The following is a 23,202-nucleotide window of genomic DNA, read 5'->3' as shown; positions in this document are numbered from 1 at the left end:
ATGTAAAGGGAGTACTGGATGTATGTATCTCTCAATAGCCTTAAAATAGCTTTACATACTGTATGTTGTGGCCTCATTTCAGAAACAACATTATAATGTAAATCTTCAAAACTCATGTGAACATAGAGCTTCTAGATCAAGAAAGATCCAAATTTGCTAAAAAGCAATATGTTTGCTTTGAGTGTGAAATAGTCCAGAATTTAAAGGGATAGTTCACCAAAAAAATGAAAATTACCCCATGATTTAATTATCCTAGGTGTTTATGACTTTTTTCTTTCATACAAATACAATCAGAGTTAAACATTCTGCCGAACATTTACGTTTGTGTTTTACAAAATGGTATGATTTTTGGGTGAAGCCATATTTTGGCTAAACTTTTCCTTTTAAGCAATTATTAAAAAGCAAACCTATTAAATTAAAATGTGTTTGATCAATATCATTTGATTTCCTGTTTTTCGAAATCTGTGCAACTTGGATGATGTCACAGTTTAACCACTTTCAGCCTGATGGGTTCAATGGGTGTGCTTTGTCTTGCTCCAGATCTGAACTTATGTTATTGTAGAATTTCATCAACAATAAGGGATAATTACATGATACAGTCGGCAGGACAGAGTGGGTTGTTTCTGAAAAAGAGACAGAGAGATTCAGTGAAAATATAACAGATAAAATGATCCAACCAAGACATTTCACCCTTCCATGTGCTTCCATTAGTGCTCCAGAAATTAACTGGGGCCAGTAATTATACACAGTGTTTTTTTTTTTTCATCTAATTCTTTATTTAACCTTAACCTGGTACACGTCTTTTCATGTCATTATATGTGTGTGAAAAGGACACACAAAGGATGGGTTTTTAAAATACACATTTAGCTATTGTAAGCCATCTTGTTTGAAACAATTCTGGGTATGTCATACCTAAAGCTTGATCTGTTCATGCTAATGATGAAAACGATTACAGACGACTCAAACAATATACTGTCTACACCACTGAGAACAAATTAAAAGTTTTAAAAGTGTTTTTAATATTAAAATTGTACCTTCAACTGGATGACTGATAATCAATTAATTTAGAATTAATTAAATGCATATTGCATTCCAGTCTTAGTTCCAGCCTGTAGTTTTCCTATATGTGGCTAACAAAACAATTTTTGCTACAGGCAAATAATGCTTTCTGTAGCACGAATAACTATCATGATTTTGAAGAAATGAAATTGAAATTTTCATTTGGAGCTCGATATTGAGCGCTCACACATCACATATTCATTCATTTCAAATTGAGGAGGCAGTCAGACACATACTGTATATTTGAGACAGGTTATACCTGTCACACAGTAAATTCAGATCTGCTTGTGTTCTGGATGCCAATCCCTAACTGAATAATACACACGTTTAGAAAAGGGTCAGGCAGAGCTTTGAGAAACTGATGTTTTATTTACTCAGCTGAATTGTTTATTGGACCAACATTGACTTGCTATTTAGCCATTGTAACCTGAGTTTCAATGCCCTCCAACTTACTTGTGATGTTTATCTCTCAGTATTTTTTAAATAGGAGTAATTGGAGGACAATGATCATAATACTGAGCCCAGTTCTTCAGGTACAGATCTTTGCTTCAAGAGGAGTGCAGTATTATTAGCAAATTTAGGCACTTAAAATAAGCAAAATACAAGCAATTTAAAATAAGGGTAAACTCATAACTTGTTCCAAAACTCTAAAATAATCCTTTCATTACAAATAAAATTGGTCCAATGAGCAGACTATTATGGTGCATGATAAGCAGACCAAAAAAAAAAGGTCAAATTTGAAACAATGCACAACTGATTTTACTGTTGTCATGTCAAAATAGTCATTCATGCGCACAGCATCTTAACATTTAAAGGAAGAAATCTTCCTAAAACAATATCACACCTGTCTGAAGTTCTTGTAGATCACCTTGTTTTTGCTTGGCAGGGGTTGACAGTGCTGTAGTGTCTCATTACCATGGTAATATAGGGTTTGAAGTAATTACCCACCGCAGATGAATAGGAGACATATCGGAGCACACTTTGCAGTGGCCTCTTCCTGACAGGGTAGAATACTCGCCTCGTGTCCCTTTTGTCATCAGCAGCTAACTGGCTACGAACACCTTAATGTGCAGGTTACCGCAAATCCTGTTATTTAAGAGTAGAGATCTATTCTTTCACTCTCGTCAATTATCTCCCTTCACGAGTCGTTTCTGAGGAGCAGTTGGAGAGGTCCCTGGTTAACTCTCACTCCTCTGCCATTTACCTCATCCTTGTTTTTAAGCAACGGGGAAAAAAACGTGCAAATGCGACTGAAAATCATTGTTTATGGTCCTCTCTCTCTCAGGATGATGTTTTAATTTATAGCTGTCATACTGTGATTTGAAAGAGGCAGAGCAAAACTTGGGATCACTGTCTTGTCTTTTATGTGTGCTGAAGCAAAATACATGTAAGAAATGACATTAGCATGACCCACAGGATCGCGGGAAGTTTAATTGGGAGATATTTGACATTGGTGTGGCACTAATCAAAATTCTTAGATTGTTAATTAAACTGAGATGGTTTATCCAGTTGTATAATGCCTGTTCATTGTTTTATGATAAGATATCAATTTCACTTAATAGCTGTAGTTTTTATGTCATGTTCTATTGAATGTCTGACTGTGTTGCAGTGATACATTTAATAATCGGAATGCAAATACGAACATGCATGTTCGAAAAACTTTTTGAGTTGCTTTTTAAAAAGGGACAATTAAGCCAAAACTGAAATTTCTGTTATGATTCATTCTAATGATGTCCCAAACTTTCTTCTGCAGAACACGCGCACACACACACACACACACACACACACACACACACACACACACACACACAAAGATATTTTGAGCCGCATAAAAACAAAATAACAAAACAAAATTTGGGGACAGAAGCTGTGGTTGGCATACACCGAACACAAAAACATAGTGACAGTGTTTCAGTGATTATGGAATGGCATGTCAGTGCCTGTGTATTCTACAAATATTTTTTATCAAGTCATACTGTTCAATGAGCGTTAATATACTAATCCACAAAAACTTCCAATTTTGTACTGGAAAATTTACTGATAACCACCACATCACAGTAAAATAGTCACATAATGAATCATCCTTGAACGTAAGTAGCCTGTCCATAAAACAGTACTCCTATATCATCAGGGCAGCATGTGTGATGCAAAAATAGTACAAATAAACAAGAACTAAATAATATTGCAAAACTCCCTAATGTACTGATGTACAAAAAATAAGATGAAACAAAACACATGTAAAGTTAATGTGATTTTAAACTATTTCATTTTTTTCATTGTATATGTTAAACAATTAACAGTTTTACTGTTGCATTTTTTGCAGTCTTTTTCTGTATAAATTACAAACATTTTACAGGGTGGTTGTACTTTCCAGACTTTCTTTTTGAAGACAAAAATAAGTCAGACCACCCTGTGTATCATCTGTTTTCCTCCACGTTGTTGGTTTTGCTAACATCATATAGTTTCATGCTGATAGCAGTGTGGTTATTTCTTCTTTCCTGTAAGTGGAAAAAAAAAACACATCAAATTGCCTTGAAACACATAGATGTTAGCTGTAGAGCTGTGAGTGAGAATCTTATTACATGTGATTTGTGGCTGAAAGTTTCTTACACACATAACCTTAATTTGCTTGTTCTGACCTCTTTTCTCAATACTGCCATATGTTTAGTACTCACACTGTCTGTCTGTCTCTTTCTCTCTACCACCCTCTCCCTCTCTTAGTGCATAGCCACACAATTGAACTATCCAGAGAATGTGTTGACGGCTTTAATGACATCCAATTTTAGAGTCCTTCACATCCATTAGTGGCAATTACCTTACCTGAGTTTGCATTAGTGTTAATACCACATTCTTGCAGGCAGGAATAATGAAAATAATATGACAGTTATGATATGAAATGTTGGATCAATTTTCATCATCCTGAGGAAAATGGGCAGATTCCATGCTTTACGCTCCACCTTCCTCAACCTCAAATTATGCTGCCTTGGAGATGCAAGAGGAGACGTGAGACTCAAAGAGAACACACTCTCCCATATACTTTTAACAATGTTTTGTAACTTTTTAAGCAGTCAAAATTATGACAAAAAAGTATCCAATATATAGTAATAAAAACCCCACTCTTTTTGACTATTAAAATGACCGTAAATTACCATTTTTTTTCTTTCTTTATTTTTTTTTTAATGTGGCAAAAAATTCCATGTAGAACAATAACAAATACAGGACACCATATAACAGGAGCGAGAATCAAACTCTGGTTACCCACCTTAGCACCAATTTGAAGCTTTTCCACTACCCACCAGGCTACATCTCTATTTTTTTTTTTTTTATTAATTTTTTTTATTTTTTTTATGAAAAAGTTTTATTATCAGCACATCAATTTGAATTATCCTATAATGTCGTGGATTAACATGCTAAATGGAGGCATTCAAGAAAACATTATTTTGTGCCAGTCTGATCTGGACAGGTGGTTTTATGTATCAATTAGTGTTGACTGTAACAATGCCTCTAAGGTCATTTCTTCAATATCTATCCATTCACTCCATCATAACTCATGTGCTCGCTCGTGCTCCATATGTAGTCATTGTAGTATCTGAGGGTTAGCCACAATGTTGTTTGTTGTGTGAGCTGCTTGAGCAGGGATAATATGAGGAACTCTTCAAAGCTGAAGTCATTGGTGACCAGGCCTTGGGAAGTGCATTTGCTCTGAGTACTGCTAAGGCCCTGAATGCTGGTTTTGTGCATCAAGGATGAACTCTTGCATTTTGACCAACAGTTTAGCATGCTATTAACTGAAAGCAGGTGTTCTTTGCATGTAAAGCTCTAAATTCTCTGTATTCATGTTTTAGATAGCATTTTATGATATAATTTATAATGTAATTAAAGTACACACACACTTTCTGGTGTGATCTTAACATGCTGTTTTTTTTTGTTTTTTTTTAACTTTGTGTTTAGGTTTATTTATTTAATGTTATTATCTCTGTAGTGTTCTTTTGAATTTTCTGTTCCTCAAAGATTCCTGAAAAAAATGTATAACAGTTTCTACAAAAATATTAAGCAGCACAACTGTTTTCAATATTGATAATATTGGGAAATGTGTCTTGATATTCCAGCATATTAGAATGATTTCTAAGACTGAAGTAATAGCTGCTGAAATTGAGCTTTGCCAGTGCAGGAATAAATTACATTTTCAAATATATTAACACACACACATACACACACACACACACACAGATATAGAGTAGTCTTGGTGAGACTTGGACGTTTTAAAAATCTTACCAGCACCAAATTTAAAATGACAATTTATGAGCTTCAGAACTAGTTTTTTTTTTTTTACTATCTTTGCCCTTGGATAAAAGTTCTCAGACATAATGGTCAATGAAACATTGAACGCATATCTTGAGATTTACATAATTTTGTCCAATATATTCTCATTGCAACCCTTTACATTTTCCTCACTATCAGCTTGAAAATGGATTGAAATTCTCAAGTGTGTGTGATAATGTGTCAGTCTAGGAATCCATCCTAATTAAATTAAATTATGAAGAACCTCATTCAGACCCTTTGTTCAAACTCATGTAACAGCACTTCTTGATGACTTCATAGACTCTACAAGTTGAAAAAAGGGTATTTTTGTTTCAGGGAAATTGATACATTATCAGATTCCTTATTTGAATTTGTCACAACTAATTAAAGGGGTCACACTTTGTAGGAAGATTTTTAATAGCAAAGGTAATTATCACAATTAAGTCTAAATTACAGATCAAACTTCATTCTCACTTTTTTTCCCCTGATAGGTGAAAACACAAAAACACACATATCTGCTACACATTTTTTTCACACTATAAAAAATATATTTCTCACACAAAAAGCCACACTCACATAAAAAACACAAAAAATTAAAAAAAATTTTTAAAAACGTTTTTCTACCAAAAAAAGCTGAGTCTCTTGACGGTAAGGTGAGTCACATGGGGAAATGAGAACAGTGAAGCACGAGTAATCAAATAAAGCACATTTCATGGACTGCTACTGCAACAAGACCTTTTCATGAGAGGAACAAGGAGCGGTAGGCCCTCTGAGAGTATGCTATGGCAAAAAAAAAAAAAAAAAAAAATGTGCATAACAATCTATTGAACAGTTAATAAGCTTATTTTAAAAAAAGGAATGGCATTCAGGGATGTGAAAGTGTGTGTGTCCTCCAGTGGGCCGGATAATTATTGTCTTTACCAAGTGTTCAGGTGCCCCTGGAGTGCGTCGGATGGCTAAATGCTGGCAGTAAACAAATTAACTGGCTGACGTAGCTGCAGACTTAGTGCGCCTCTGCACGTCTGAGGGCCACCATTCCTCAGGGACGAAGCAGTGGCAGTGTGCAAATCTTAGGATGTATGTCCATTTAACCATGCTGAACTGTTATCTGCTACAGTATATTCAAGGTGTTGGATTGATAGTGCACAGTTTTAATATCAAATTCAAATATTATGTTTGATCCTTAAATTATGCATGATGATCAATAACAGCTCAAGGTAAAAAAAAAAAAAAGTATTAAGTCTAAATCAAGAAGTTTAAATTGAATGACACACACACACACACACACACACACACACACACACACACACACACACACACACACACACACACACACACACACACACACAATGTCATGTGGCAACCATCAAAATTTCATATTGCCTTTTAATGAAGTCTTTTAATGAGGCTTTTATTTTTTATTTTATTTTATTTGTTTTTTTATTTATGAAAATGATGTCAGGACAGCTGTATCATTGACATTTTTGTTTTACTTTATCTTTCCCAAAAAATGTAAAAATTTAATTTCAGAAATTAACAGGTTCTTCATAAAAGAGGTGTATGCAAGTCATTGTATGTAAACATTTGAATGCATTTTTTTAATAAATTAATAGGTATGACAGAATTATGTCATTGGCCTATTATCATCATACTTTTATTCAACAAGGATGCAATTGATAAAAAAATATTAAACTGATCAAAAGTGACAGTAAAAGATTTCGATTTCAAATAAATGATGTTCATCATCCTTCCTATTTGTCAAAGAATCTAGATGACACTAAATTGTGGTTTTCTCATTTGATATATCCTGTATAAAATGTGTGTGTGATAGAACGTATGCATCATGTGATGAGGAGCTGAGGTTGGTCTGTTGAGCTCCCTCTGCTGTCTCCTGCAGCACACACTGTCAAACATTCTGCTGCTGTCGGATCTCCAGCATAAACCACATGCTAGGAGAGGATGGAACATTTGGATTTGATGATTAAAAACAAAGACGAACTGACCACACTGAAGTTGATGTGTTAATTATTTTATCCTGTCGGGCCTCTTGAGCTTTTTATAATTTTCTAAGTGACTCACAGAAAGACCAATCACAAATGAGGAATTTAATACTTCCAATCATTTCACACAAATTAGATGAGATGGAGAACAAACTTGAGTCTTCTGCTTTTCAAATGTTTGTCCTGAAAAAAGGTATATAAAGTCCAGTTTCAGAAGAGATCTGAGCAATGTCTCAAACTGTGCTCAGATATGCACAGTACATATATAATATGATATGAGTCACATTTATTTTATTCTATATAGATATTGACATTATGGACACATAATTTGAGTATTTTAAAAATGTGTTGTTTATTTGAATTATTCAAGTTAATGTTGAATCCTCCGTTGAATATCATATTTCCCATTTTTGCTTACACACTGGGAGATATTTTGGGAGAAAAACAACAGTCGCTGAGGCTGTGCTTAATGACGCAAACGGCATGAACCCCTCAGACCTGTCTGCTGCTAAAAGCGTCTACGTCCACCCCTGCCAGATGAAGACATACAGCCTTAACACCCTGATTCCAAAATCTGGCACTCAGCGTAATCTCTAATCTGGAGATTTAGCCCCCATATCTGTAAATGGAGTGATCTGCGAGAATTAGGAAATGATAATAAAAATAAATGCATCTAAAATGTGTCATCAAGGTGCCCAGCAAGACATATCTGCAAATGATGATCTCATTTTTGTCTCGTTTTCAGCACACCTCACGCACCTCTTGGAAGCTCCAGGACACATTAGGCTTCACCGTCCCTGCCAGAAATGCTAAAAAAGGAGCCAAATGCATATCCACACAAGCAGGAAGTGAGGAGGTTACCTGCGTGTTTGTCAACAAATATGATTTTTCAAAAGTTGCCTTGAAACGCACTAGTCGGAGGCAATCCAATTTGTGTTCAATTAATGGGAAACGTTAAAAAAAGCAGAACGCACAACAAAAGCAAGCACAACAAAAAGTACTTCCATGTAGAATCAATAAACGCCCCCCCTCCCCTCTTCCCTACATAAATTTTGAACAAGACAGATCTGAATCTTGCATGATGAAGACATTATGTGTCATAATAATTAGGAGCACAGACAAAAGAACAACTAATCAGCATGCAAATGTATGCGGGCTCCAGTGATTCAGATGAGGCAGATTTTATACCTTTTTTTTTCTTTTTCTTTTTCTTTTTTTCCCCTCTCAATTCATCTTCATTGCTAATCATTTGAGGGCTGCCAAATGTTCACTGACACTAATGTATTACAGGTCAAGAGAGGCAGGTCTTCACCTATTACCCCCAAAAACAATGTGCTTCCATCCTGCTCCCACTTCAGCTTTTGCAGCAATTACTGCCAGATGCAATCACGAGCCTTGAATAGGAGCAACTGGGGCTTGTTTGTGGCTTGGATTCATTAAAAAGGAGGGTGAAGAAAGGAATAAATTACTTAATTGTAACAGGGAAAAAAATGCCAGCCAAGAGATGGCCAGTATATGGCCCATTGCGTGAATGGGAGGCTAGTGCACTCCTGGAATGGAATTGTGGGATAGCTAAGTATGGCCCATACACAAGATTTTGGGTGTCCTCCAAAACAGATGGCTCCACATACCATCCGCTCTTCTCTTTGTCAGACGGCTGGCCACTTTTGTTCGTCAGGGCTTTGATGCGTAGTTCACAAAGAAGACTTTTGGAGAAACACAGACAAACAGAAGACTTCGCTATATTCCTGTTGTGGGTTTTGAAATTTAAAATCAATCTGGATTTGTGCTCTTCTACACTGCTGGAAGACGGTTGAAGAGGAACGTGTAGTTTGTGTACCGCTTGAGAAAGTATTGACACAGAGACGCTTGGATTCTGAGCTGTAATTGGAAAGTTCATGGCCCTGCCCACTTAGGAGGGAGGGGTCAGGCCAGTGACACAGGGTCTGTCTCCCCCATTCATGAGCCATGAGATCACGTGTGGCCCCGCAGCTTGCAGGTCCACCCAATTAAAAAAAGATACATGGTGGATTTGCGTTCATTGTTCAGGTCCATCATGAATACATTTGGTGATTGTGCATTATGGATCCCAGTGTGTTGAGAATGCTGTAATATAATCGAAACGCCTCCACAGCAACCTCATGAAATTTTATATTACATTTCTAGTTTAAAGGTATGGTTCACTCAGAAATAAAATCAAACCTTTCATTCATGAAAGACATCATAGTGGAGAGAAAGATTTTTAAAGAATACTTTCTTTCACAAGGGTTAACATCTTCTTGCTATGCAATTTACGAATCATATAGACTAATTTAATGCTGTTTGTGAGGTGTAATTTTTGGAGCCTTTTGACTATTCTTAACTATTTAGATTTTGGTCAATTGGTAGCAAATTCCTATGAATTAGTACATTCTCATTGGCATGTTTTTGGTATGACCTTCTCATTCCCCAATGAGGGTTAGGTTTAAGGCTGTTTTCCCATGAATCACTCTGTACACAATTGCAATTAATATGGAATTGCACCTTTATAAAATACTTATTAGAGCGGGTTGGCTTAACAGCCACTGGTGATGCCAGATTTAATGTCAAGAGCTTGTTTACTTGTGGTTTGTAACCAATCATGACACCTAATTTGAATATGCATTGCTTTGAGGGGAAGACTTTCACTTAAATAGTGGTCTTTTCCTCTTACAGACTTATTATATGGCCTCAAAAGACTTACAAAATAGTGAAAGAAACATATTTTAAGTCTTTCGAAACCATGGAAAAGAGCATCATGACCATTGTGCCAGAAAAAATATAAGATTTTGGAATGACATGAGGGTGAGAATGAATTTTCATTCTGGGTGAATACCCCTTTTAAGATACACCTGAAGTTAGATAACATGATTACTAAAAAGGTTCATGCAAATGAAAGGGAACTGAAAAGGATAAAACAGTCTTGAAAAGTACACGATAAGTTTCTATCAAATAACCCTTCACAGCTCAGAGTAAATAATGTCTTGGATTTGTAGATGAAGCCCTGGTGTATGAACACTGTGTGAGGGATAATCAATTCAATCTATTAAGATCTCCGTCTGAAAATGAAAGCGCATAAACAGCACTCGAATCCCATAATGATGGGCGAGGATGTGAGAAAGCTCTTGGAAAGGGAATAATGGGTATAACAACAGAGTACTCCACACAAGAAAGAAAATGAGGGGGTATTATAAAATCAACAGAGAGCAGCTCACTAAGATGGGCGGCCCTGTGTACACAAAGTACCTGCATATGTGAAGTATGCGTGCATCCACAGTACTTGTCTCCTCATTGTTGCCAGATTTTTCTTGTTAGAAAAAAAACAATTTCTACGCAACATCTCTTTGAACAACCCCACCCAACACCACCACCTACCCCCTCCTGTGCCCAGAACCACTTGTCTGCCACTCCTAGTAAACAGAGGATGGCACTTAAATAAGCAAATGATGGGTATACTGGAGAATGGGACTGTCTTATGGGGAAGCATTCATTGCTTTCTGTTTGGGAAGGGAGGAGAGTTTCACACAATGAGAGAGGATGAGGAATGGGGGGAGGCCTGAATGGGGACGCTGGAAGACGCAAGGAGAACCAGCACAGAAAAACAGAGGGAGGGATGGGATGCACTTGGGAAGATGCTCTTGGCCCGGCTCCTTAATGGTTCCTCCTATAGTGGCAGTGATTCAAGGGCTTCCATCACTCATTTACATTTGTGAGCCGTGTCACTCCCACCTTCAGGCCTTTGTGTTGCTCCGCACTGTGAGAGTGTCCGACACCAGAGCCGTTAGAGCTTTCAGGATTGCTCTGAGTGCACAGTGACACTGAAGATGAAGTTGTCGGAACTGCTCAATGGTGCTTCACAAGGTACATTGTTGTAAATATAGAAACAGATTTCTTTTAGGGTGCAAATAATTCCAGCTATAATAGCATTCAAACAGGACAGTGCGGTTTCCAATGCTCAGTTTTTGTTCTTCATAGCATGCAATGACTTTCCCAAAGGGACCATTAAAAAAATGGAAACGGGGGGAAAAAGCTGGAATGTATCAATAAGATGAAGAACAAAGAGACGAATAATCTTGGAGCCTTCTTATCTTGGCAACCACTCAGCTTCAGATCAGACAAAGGAACCAAGACCATCCAGACCCACATGTGCTTTGAATACAACATAGCCATCCGCATATTCTTTGTGTTTCCTGTCTGTTTATACGCAGACGCACAGTACGTGGCTTTCTTGGCACGGTGGCACACAGGCTGGGGTCAGTGCAGACGTGACAGTGGCAAATCACACCTCATAGTCAGCTGCAGATATGCCCTTTGAGACCAATTATTTTCTAGCTGTAAGTAATTTTCAAGCGAAGGGGCTACCGTTTATGCGGAGTGCCGAATGATGATAAGTTGCCTCTTCCATAAGTTTGCAAGCAAAGTCTTGGGGGATTCGGCAAGCGTTGTACCTTGTTGCATTGCGTACTCTTGAATCATGCAGAAGTCGTTGGTAGACTGGTTTAGGGAAGGGGATACTGACCTTTTGGAGTCATGTGATGCCTCAGGCAGGGTCTTAAGGACACAGTGCCACTGTGCCAAGATGTTCTATTATCAATGAGCAATGTGCATTGATACCTGTCCAAGGACTGAGACAATAATCATTAATGCATTTGCATTTGGTATGGAAAGAAAGGTTATTGTTAGACCACCATAGGCCTTGTGGCCTTTTTAGTTTATGCTTTTTTTATTTTTGTCCAGCAATATGAAGTGCATTAATACGAGAAACAGAGGAGAAGAGGGTCAGAAGGGGGATCTGCAAAATGGATCCACTTTTAAATATATAAAGAATTGGTATTTTATTTATTTAGCCAATTTTTTGATCATTTATGTTCACTATGAAAAACTTGTTTTCATAACATTCAACTAGGCCGGTTTGGCATCACCAGTCAGTACTGCTGCAGCTATACTTCATTTGTCTTGACGATGACATTCGGTGTTTTTTTTTTTTTTTGTCACCCTGCTTATATTCTAGAATTTCAATAGAAGACACAAATCACAAGGGCACTGCATTTTAATTTAATGTTTTTCCTGTTTAATATTTTCCTTTTTTTCTGCCCTCAGTTTCCACCAATTATGTACAATTATATCGTCCTACATCATGAGTTGCTGAACATCGCTTTCCAATTTACAGTTGAATGGAAGGAAAAACAACAGGCGCAGCAGAATACTCGGTTAGCCAAGTTGCACGATGGAAGGAGCTTTTGTGATGGCCATCTTTTGAATTTGCAGTTGAGGTCATTAATTAATTTAGAACCTCACATCTATCACAAGAAGCAGAAAGACTGCAAATAATACAGTTTCCTAATGCGGATGGACAAAAGATACCAAGTATTTTCTTTAATTAAGCAAGTTCTATAAATATGCCCCTTAATTTTGTTTCTTTTCTATTACTGTCTCTTGCAGATGCGATTACAGGTGTATGTAAAGGATAAAAATGCCCTGGTCATTAAAAGCACATAATGGCAGTCTATTATTAAATAAATAAATAAATAAACATAATAAAACAAATTAATAACCATTAAAACAATAAGAATTTTCCTCTGTCTTTGTTGACCTCTTATGCCTTGGACAAACTCTAAAACAAAGACACTCTTCAGACATTCAGAGTCTTTGACTGACAGCAAATGGAAATTGTCAGAACAAATGTCAGTTTGATATGGGCTTTCATTGATTAGCAGTGCTATGAATGTTAGAAGGACTGCTATATTTTTTTATCATTATGTTGTATAACCCAGACTGAATGGAGGATTATACAGTCGTTAACTTCAGGTGAGACCCCAGCCACTCGTTAAGACCTGCTAGTCGATCATGTTGTCATAATCCAGGGCTTCACACCTTCATTAGTGACATTAGCAGTCAATCCAGGATAGCCTGCAGCGAGCTCTACAAGGTGAGACAGAGACGAGGGTTGCTAGAAGCCCCCCACAGCTAATTACACCGCCTGCCCTCTCTCTGCAGGAGGGGCTAAAGACGATGGGGAGGGGCAATATGTGAGCATACCGTTCATTGGTCGTTTTACAAAAGATCGTTTTAACAGCATGCATGTCTTTAGAAGACCCTTTGAAATCAGTTTTGTGGCTTTTAGTTCATATCTGTTAGCTTTGAGGTCATCTGTATGCTGTATTCTGTAGTAAAATAATTTGCTTCTAATTTTCTTTGAGGAAGTGTGGCTACATTAGCAGTCTGTTAAAGTCACTGCTAGTGTTGGGTCGAGTTCCTTACCCAATTGAGTTTGAATGGAAGACCTTTATTAAGGTCTTAATTTTTTTGCTACTATTTTGTTTATTTTTAATGTTAAACATGAAAGAGATTCAGTTGTACTCTGTAAAAGTAAAAAATCCAAAATGTCAGAGTCTGTGACAATTTCGAGTACAAGTTGAGCGAAATGCGTCCAAGTTCATTCATAATTGCAGTCCGAGTCCAAGTCTGAATCCAAGTACCCCAACTCTAGTCAGTGCAACAGGTTTTTATTTTAATACAGTTATATGATTGCATGAGCTAGTACAAGTACTCACATTTTTTTAATCAGACGTTTGGTTTGTTTTCAAAATCTTCATTCTGCCCTCATTGCAATATAATAAAGAAGTAACAAGTCTCTCTGTTGTGGAATCACAGAAGAGAAGTTAAGTTATGGTGAGAGAATAAACAGAAAAATCAATAACAACAAACCAGGCACTTACAAGCTGTCTGGACAAGCTTTTTTTTTTTTTTGATTCACAGACATTAAGTGTCCCTACGCTCTACAACCACATTTCGCTAAAGGGGGCAATAGTGTTTATTGATTTTCTGCCTGTACTGAAGTACGATCTGAAAATGAGTAGACTGACCTCAGGTTGTTTTGTGAATGAAAAGGCGGTAAACAGCAGGAACATGGGACACATACAGAATACTACTGTGTCATGGAGTAAGTACCCCTTGTCTCTGATGTCAAATGGATTCTTCAGCATGTATGTAATTGCTGTATGTCACTTTTCTTAGTCTTTAAATATTTATTAAAGAAAAAATAAATGTTTGGCCTGTCTAGTCATTTTCAATGAAGTTAAGAAACATTGTGAATATTGTATTTAATTATACAGCATATGCAAGGATATAGGCTGCTGTGAATACATCAATATTACAACGAGTGATTATTTTACCCAAACAAAAGATGCCTGTTCTTACTGACAGCATGCTTCTCACTCTGATGGCAAAATATTGACTGTGATCTTTATCAAAGCGACACACATATTAATGAAAAAATAAAACATGACCATGGAACACAAAACCAAGTTCTTCTTTTTTTATAAGCCTCTATTATATCTGTAACAGAGCCTTTGTATTTCATAATAAGAGCTCCTTTTACCCGCCAGGGAGGAATATGTCCCATTTTGCCATCCCGCCAGACGAGATTACAGGAATAATTGTTCTTTAGGTAGCACTCAACGTCGGGAATAAAACACACATATGTTTCCAAGTGTGAATGTTGACATTTGCATGGCGAGGAGCCACTCAGGATCATTGTTTGGTAACAATATTTGAGTATGCCCTCAGGGGTTTTTCTCTTTTGTGCTGAACCATTTTCCATGAAGGCCATTTGGCCACATAATGACACCTCCAATGCACTTTCTCCCTCTAATAACTTTTTTTTTTTACACTTGATGTCTCAACTACACCCCTTTTGTGTCTGAGAGCCTGTTAATTTTTTATGATAAAAAGCAAGTACGGTTCACTAATGCTAGGATGAGTGGCATTTACTGTATTACATACCCCTTGTTGAACACAAGCCTAGTTGAGATATTAACACTGCGAGGTGTCAATCACTCCAAAAATTAACTAATTCACAAAATTTAGCATCATGTGGTTTAAGCTACCATCTGAAAGGATGCTCTGAGGAAATGTGTCTCTGCATAAGCAAGAACAGGGCTGGTTGTCAAACTTTTGAATGTCACTTTCTATGTAGGGACATACCAATAACTGCGTATTGAGAGTCAGTAGCGGGGCATGTTGTCTTACGATATGGTGTACATTGTCATAATTGGAACCTAACAGCCAATTTTTATGATTTTTGGCAAAAAGTAAACAGTAAAAACTATACAGTTACTGAGATAAAACCTTTAAAGACAATTACTCCACTGATAATACAATCACTTTGCTAATGTTTGTAAACATCTTGTCATTTGCTCTGTATCTTGTCATGTACTTTGCCTGTTTATGCTAGAATAACCTCAGCCCTCACTATCCAGTGTGACAGGTGGTACAGGGTTCTAACTGCTCTCTGCAGTGACCATACAATCAACTCTTTCTCTAATAGCTGGTAAGAGCATCGTCTGCTGTTCAGATCCAGATGCCACAGTCTCTGTAACATGGCAGATACATCCAAAACTACTTGTTATGCTGCATACATTCAAACACATATACATTTCTGCTTATTTTCCTGCCCTAAATTCAGAAATGACTCACTTCATGCAGATGTAGTGAATCAGTTTTTACTATACTCTAAAATACACGCAAAGGTGAATTTCATTGATTAGATGTACTATTTTAAGCAATGAAAGCACAAGTAACAAATGCAGATGAGTTTCACAGAATCACCTCGTTCAACTGAAACTGACATAGTACAAAACAATTTCAGCAACTGAAGAAAACAACCAAAAATGCAGCTTTTTAGCTCTTTGCATTCATATGCTGTTTTTTGAAAGCTGTCACCAAGTATCAACAGGAGGGGAATTGAAGAGAATAGAGCAAATAGTCAGACAAAGTGAACAATGGCAGCAATGAGGGCTCTTCAGAAATATGGCGAGAAAGAGTTGGCCGCAGTGGCGTGCGTGAGTGGACAGATGTGCTCTAATGTGTTTTGGCTGGAGATCAAGCGCATGGCTACACCCAGAGATGAGCTAAAACAAAGATAAAGATGTGGTAATTCCTCTGCAAGCATCATTCAGAGACACTAATAACTCCTGCTACAACAGGGTTATGAGAATATTTTGGACATGAAAGCGCCACATGTATTAGCAACATATTGTATGAGTGACTGGAGATTTTGAGGTTTTTACATACTTGTCACATTCTGTTTTTGAAGTGTGAATTTGAGCTCATCTGACACTTTGTGAAATGATAGAGAAAAATCCAATGTTTTTTTTTTTTTACTCACCTAACTTTTTTTTTCCTTGATAAAAAAGAAAGAGTGACCTCTTCAACTGTCCAAAACAACAAGCACCACAATGTGTTTGACAAAAGAACACAATTATTACAATTACAATGTCTCTCTTATTAGCTCCAGTGTATTCCAGTGTAATTTATGTTGTAGCTGACACATCAGACATGAATATCCTCTGTCTCCTTTTGTTTAGGAGTGGGGGGCCTGATTTGCATTCTGTGTGCTTTTCGGGTGATGAAGACTTCACTCTATTAGTCCATTAGAGAGAAAGGGAGAGAGAGACGGGGAAAGAGAAAGTAAAACTGAGAGAGAGCGAGAAAGAGAGGAGCGCCGCAATCTGCAACTCGCTGCTTGTTTGAGACTCTGACCCCCTTAGAAATGCCACTTTGCTTCACACATTAGCTGCTTACAAAGAAAGAAAGCTAATGTATCATCTAATTGGGTGAGCCACTGCATCTGATTCCTCTCAATCAGAGTATTAGTTCGGTAATTACCCATCTGCCTCGGGTGGAAAATGGCAAGGCGAACACCAAACTAATAACATGCTCAAGGGCTCTCCAGAGCTGACAAGATGAGGATGATGTTGTGCGATGCAGTCTCAAACTATTTCAGCACCAGGGTGAAAACATTACCTAGACCCAGTTTGCCAACTTTCCCAAATTGAGTTTATTCAATTATTTTATATATATTTCTTTTCTGTCATTTTTTCCCTCACTGCTGTAAACTAAGGCCATGCTTATAATTGTGTTCTGTTGAAAAAATAAATAAATAAATAACTGATTTTCAAGTGCTTTTAGGATGGAAGAGACTCAAGAGAAGAAACAGCAAAATTATTTAATATTCTGACATTTGGCACCTTGTTTTTGCATCCTCTTCTTTTTTGTGATGCCAAAAAGTGACTGTTGTATTTGGCAAAGAAGATAGTAACTACCTCAGAGGATAAAGAATATGTCTACAATAATTTTTTTACCAAAGGATTGAACAATCATTGAATTAGAAAAGGTACTTCAGTGTTCTTCTCTGATGTTCATGTTTGTGTTTGCAGTTTAAAGTTCACCCAAAAATTATAATTGCCATCATTTACTCACTTTCATGTTGTTCTAAACCTATATGACCTTTTATCTTCATTGAAACATTAATGTTGTTAGTCAGAATGTTCACGCTTGTCTGTTCCATGTAATTAAAGTGAATGCTGAAAAATGACATTAAAATACTTTATTAGAAGTCATATGATACATTAACATGAGGAAAAGACAAAAAAAAATTACACAGTAACGTTATTTTTATTTCAGTGTTCTTCTCTTATATATATATATATATATATATATATATATATATATATATATATATATATATATATATATATATATATATATATATATATATATATATATATATATATATATATATAGTTATGATTATTATTATTTATCTACCAAAAATCTTAATCAAATCTAATTTGTAAGATTTTAATGTGGCTATTCCAAATATATTGTAATATATATAGAATATATATTATCTTATATATGTTATGATGATCTGTTATTCAATAGATTATTTCAAATAAATATTTCAGTATAAAAACTTAATGTGCATACTTAAATTCGTCACAGTCACACACATGTTTGCTTGGCACTGATGTAAAATCTGTTGTGATACATTTTAGACAAAATACAAGAGCATGAATGAGACTTGAGAGGTTTTTTGAATAATGGTGCACATTTCAAATTACTTCAGATGACTAGCGCACAAGTCATGTGAACTACTTCCATGATACATTTATTTATTTGTTTGTTTGTTTATTTGTCATTTTGGAGTGGAAGAACTTGATCACCATTCAGATTCGCTGTATGGAAAAGAGCAGCAAGAACATTCTTTAAAATTTCTCATTTTGTGTTCCATTGAAGAAATAAAGTCACACAGGTTTAGAACAACATGAGGTTGAGTAAATGATGACAGAATTAAAACATTGTGAATTACCACTATCTTATTTGAGTCGAATGCTAATTTAGTCTACTTTTCCACAGACTGCAGTGAAGAATGGCACAGTTAATGTAACCTGTGAAAACATGCTTCCACAAATCCCTCAAACACACCACTACAACCTTACTGGTCCTCATAAAGGTGACAATAGTGTAAACCAAAATCAGTATTAGTAATAACTATTTTCAATAAACCACTTGTCAAATGTGCAATTAATGTAATAATAGATGCTAAACATGTTCATAAACAGGGCTTTCTCTTTTTCAACGTGGTCTATGTTTCGCACTGAAACAGGTGGATCCCAGTTGCATAAAATAAAGCCATAATTTACAAGTGTTTATTCTACTCAATGAATGCATATATAATTGTGTCTTTTTAGATGGCTTTATGAGGGAGCCATAACATCCACTCATAGATAAATTGCAGTCCGAGTTGGCCAGATGTCGTAGTAGATCAATATCCACAAATTACTCAAACAAATGCTAATAACAAGACCTTTATGTTACTTCACACCGTGCCTATGTCTTTCTGTTCTACTTGCCCATAATTAACAACAGTGAATTGCAAACGATTAGATCACTCAGATGCAATCTCTTATCAAGGGACACACAATGTCATTTAGTCATCAATGAAGACCTTATCTACTTCCCTCCCTCTCCAAAACAAGTATAGATTTTCTTAAGAATGTCCATGGGAGAGTGAAGTGAAGGAGAAGAGAGGCTGTAGTGAGATCTGAATTCAGATTTATATGTAAAGTGATGAAGACACTTGGTTAAAATATTTAAAAAATGCTCTCTGCTGGGATAGGAATATCCTTATGAAGACTAACAAGCCAAACCTTCACTTACGCTTTATCTCTCACTGGAAATATTAACGCAATCCTAAAAATATAAGAGTAATGTAATCTTTTTTCATAACCACACAACTGTATAACAAGTACACAGCAAACTAGTTATTGATCTTACCAATTCAAATCTGTATCTTCATTTTGTGCAAAATTTTGTATATTATAGGTGATGTAACAGGTCTGATGCACCAGAAACTCCCGTTATCAGCCATATTTTGATTTGTTTTATTGAGTTTTTGGCCATGCAATGAAACACTGGACCTTGCTGAGTTTAACTGTATAGAGAGAGAGAGAGAGAAAACATATGTCACCCTTATTCCCTTGTTTATTTGCTGTCTCCTTCGCCTTGCTTCACAACACAACCAATTGGTAGGACCAAACCTACCAATATGAACTGAGCTGAGGACCTGCTGTAGGACCTGTGACAGAATGGTCCGCATTTTGAGTGGTATGTGGAGGACTTCCTGGATCTTTCCCATCTGGTGAGTTGGCACAATGTTTCACTCGGTGTGTGCTTTCAGATGGGACTGGATGAGGAAACTATTCAATGCATGTATCCTGTGTATGATGTACCTTTGGTCGAGGTGATTAATCTCATCCTCTATCTAAATGGTTCAAATTTTGCCGTAGAAGAAGTTAATGAAAATAAGAGTTGTCCTCATCCAGCCACCTCTCAGAAACGCTTGGTCTCTCCAACTCACCTCACGGCAGTACCCTCTACATGCCTCTCCAATGGTTCCATCCACTCCTACCCACCCATGTTTCTCCGAGCCTGGAAGGAGGTTTCGAACAGCACTGACCTGGGAGCAAAAGTTAAAAGCACTGAAATCCACCTCTCTTCCTCTGTGTCCAGCTCCTCCCAAGGTAGCGGCTTGCGCTGCAACATTTCCAGAAGTGGCGGAGACCGCTCCAGAATGCTCTCCAGAGTCCATTCCAAAATGCTCTTCAGTGCTCAACCAGGGGTCCACTAACACCACAGAGCTCAACCAGGAGCTCACTCACGCCACAGAGCTCAACCGGGAGCCCAGTCCTCCTAAGTCTCCTGAATCTCAGCTGGTTCCGTCCAGCTCTCCTAAATCTCCTGAATCTCCACTGGTTCCATCCAGCTCTCCTGGGTCTCCTGAATCTCTGCTGGTTCCGTCTAGCTCCCCTGAGTCTCCTGAATCTCAGCTGGTTCTGTCCAGCTCTCCTGGGTCTCCTGAATCTCAGGTGGTTCTGTCCAGCTCTCCTGGGTCTCCTGAATCTCCGCTGGTTCCGTCCAGGTCTCCTGAGTCTCCTGAATCTCAGCTGGTTCCGTCCAGGTCTCCTGGGTCTCCTGGGTCTCCTGAATCTCCGCTGGTTCCGTCCACCTCAACTCTGTCACCTTAATCTCACCCAGAACTACCCACACCACCATAGCCCCCTGAATTTCTGCTGGTTCCGGCCAGTTTTTTAGGTTTGTAGGTTTTACAGGTGCAGGAATTTTTAGTGTTTTATATACATAAGATACATAAGAACATGAACAAAGAAATAAAGTAAATCAAACTGACAAATACAATAAAACAAAGACACAAGTGAAATAAACAGTGCCTTAAGTTTTCCATGAAGGTCTGTTCAGGTAAATAATATAGCCTACAAAATAAATCTAATAAGCAATCAAATGTAAATGAACACTGCATAGTTTTCAATGTATGAGTTGATAGATTAATGCTTATTAAAGCTAACGTTATTCAGATTGAGAGCTGTAAGTAATTTTCTCTTTGCATTTTGCTGTTTGATTAACATTGATGGCTCAAGCGCCAGTCACTGCTGTCACTTTAAAACAATATTAATTGACACACATCGGATTTTCTCCCAACTGTTCACGACTACTTAAGACATAAACTGTGTTTAAGTGAATACTCTCCCAAGCTGGCTATTTTGACATATTTTGTGTGTATTTGATCGCTTGGACGTGCACCTGAAGCCCTAAGTTGCTTGTCTAGTCCGTGCGCACACATTTCAACCTGGGGAAGAGCATCTCTTGCCCGGAATATTGTGCTTTCAACATTTTATTATCAAACATGTCCCTCAATTTAGCAACAGTTAAGACGCCATTTTACAACAATCACTGTTTGTGCTCATTCTGACGTTAGGTTTGGGTTTTAGGGTGGAGCAAATGCACACCACTGTTAAAGGGTTAGTACCCAAAAAATTTAAATTAGCCTGTATTTTACTCACCTTCGAAGAATCCTAGGTGTATATGACTTTCTTCTTTCAGACGAATCCTGTTGTAGTTACAGTATATTTAAAATTGTCCTGGTTATTCCAAGCTGTATCTTTGCAGTCAGTGGGTGTTGCAGTTGAACAGTCCACAAGTTGTCAAATAAAGTGTGCTTCGGGGGCTGAATAAAGGCCTCCTGTAGTGAATCCATTCGTTTTTGTAAGAAAAATATCCATATATCACATGTAATAAACACTTTTCTCTCACTTCCTGTATCTGTCATACGTACAAGTACTTTTTGAGGCTGATGTATACTATCCTAAAGTTTTGCATCATGTGATGTACTGTAGCAATTAAGAGTTTGGCGATAAATAAATCTCCCCTGACAGGCATTGGGACATCTTGCATACAAAACGAATGCAAACGTTAGCAAGTGAACACCCTTTTTGAGCAGTGCCCTTTTTTCTTTTTTTTCTTTTTTCTTTTTTTGGAGTATAGCTTCCTTTCTTTCTGTCTCTGTCCTGTGGGGAAGGACGGTCCTGGTTTCATTATCTGTTAAAATACACACTAAATGCTAATATGTACAATAAGAGGGTGCTAAGGCCCTGGATAGACAGATAATCTATTATTGGAAGAGATCTTTGGCTATTCAACATGTTTCAACTATAGGAGGTCTCGATGCATTATATGTTGTCAATCCAACTGATCTGCTGGTGGAAAAGAAGGTAGATACGGATTAGACAAATCTGAAATAATCTGCTGAAAGCTCAAAAGCTTGAGATGTCTAGAGTTTTTTGGTCATTTATTCATTTTAGGAGGTCAGCAGCACTAATGAAAGCTATAGGCACTTGATGGGCTTCTGGGATTGACGAATTGGATTGACAGAATGACGGTAGCACAGAAGAGTTAAGTTTTACTGCTCTTTAAATAGACCACATGATTTGACCTCTACAGGTCATGTTGATGACAGCTGTTTGGACCCGGTCATTGCCCTTGTTTACTCTGTCAGTCCTGTGTCTACATAACAGCTTCTTGGTTCAGGCACATAATCATTTGGGTGAATGGTGAAGAATTGTGTCACAGTTCAGAAATTTTACAGAAAATAAATTAGTCATAAAAACGAGAAGTGTTGCAGAAATGCCTGTGCGTTGAGTTAGATATCAGTGTCAAGGTAAACATGAGATGTCAGATGTGCTCTTCCAGGCAAAGAAGCCTGTGTGTGGCCTTCAAAATATATGACCAAAAATCCATAACTAAAGACAAAGATTTCGTTTTCAACAGCATTCCACTGAAAGTTGGCCTGAATGCTTGTTGGTTCTTAGACATTCTGAGCCTTCTTAAATTCAAAGGAATCTTTTGCATACTTTGAATGTTATGATTTTGAGCTAGAGACAGATGTGTTTTTACAGCTCTGCATTATAACCAATCACACACGATGCTGTTTAGCATATGAATGCAATGACCAATCAGAGGTGTCCAGGTGAGTCATCGCAAAAATGCCAGTGTTTTCTTCACTCATTCGCTGACTGAATACCTCTTTCTGGCGAATTCTCAATGTGTGTACGAATCTGTAAGATATTAATTTCATAGTGTAAATAGCTTCAGTGATTTTAATGGGAGTTTTTGAGAGTGCTCG

This window comes from Cyprinus carpio, chromosome A17 (genome assembly GCF_018340385.1).
Source record: "Cyprinus carpio isolate SPL01 chromosome A17, ASM1834038v1, whole genome shotgun sequence".
NCBI classification, from domain to species: Eukaryota; Metazoa; Chordata; class Actinopteri; order Cypriniformes; family Cyprinidae; genus Cyprinus; species Cyprinus carpio.
This window is presented reverse-complemented; position numbering follows the sequence as displayed.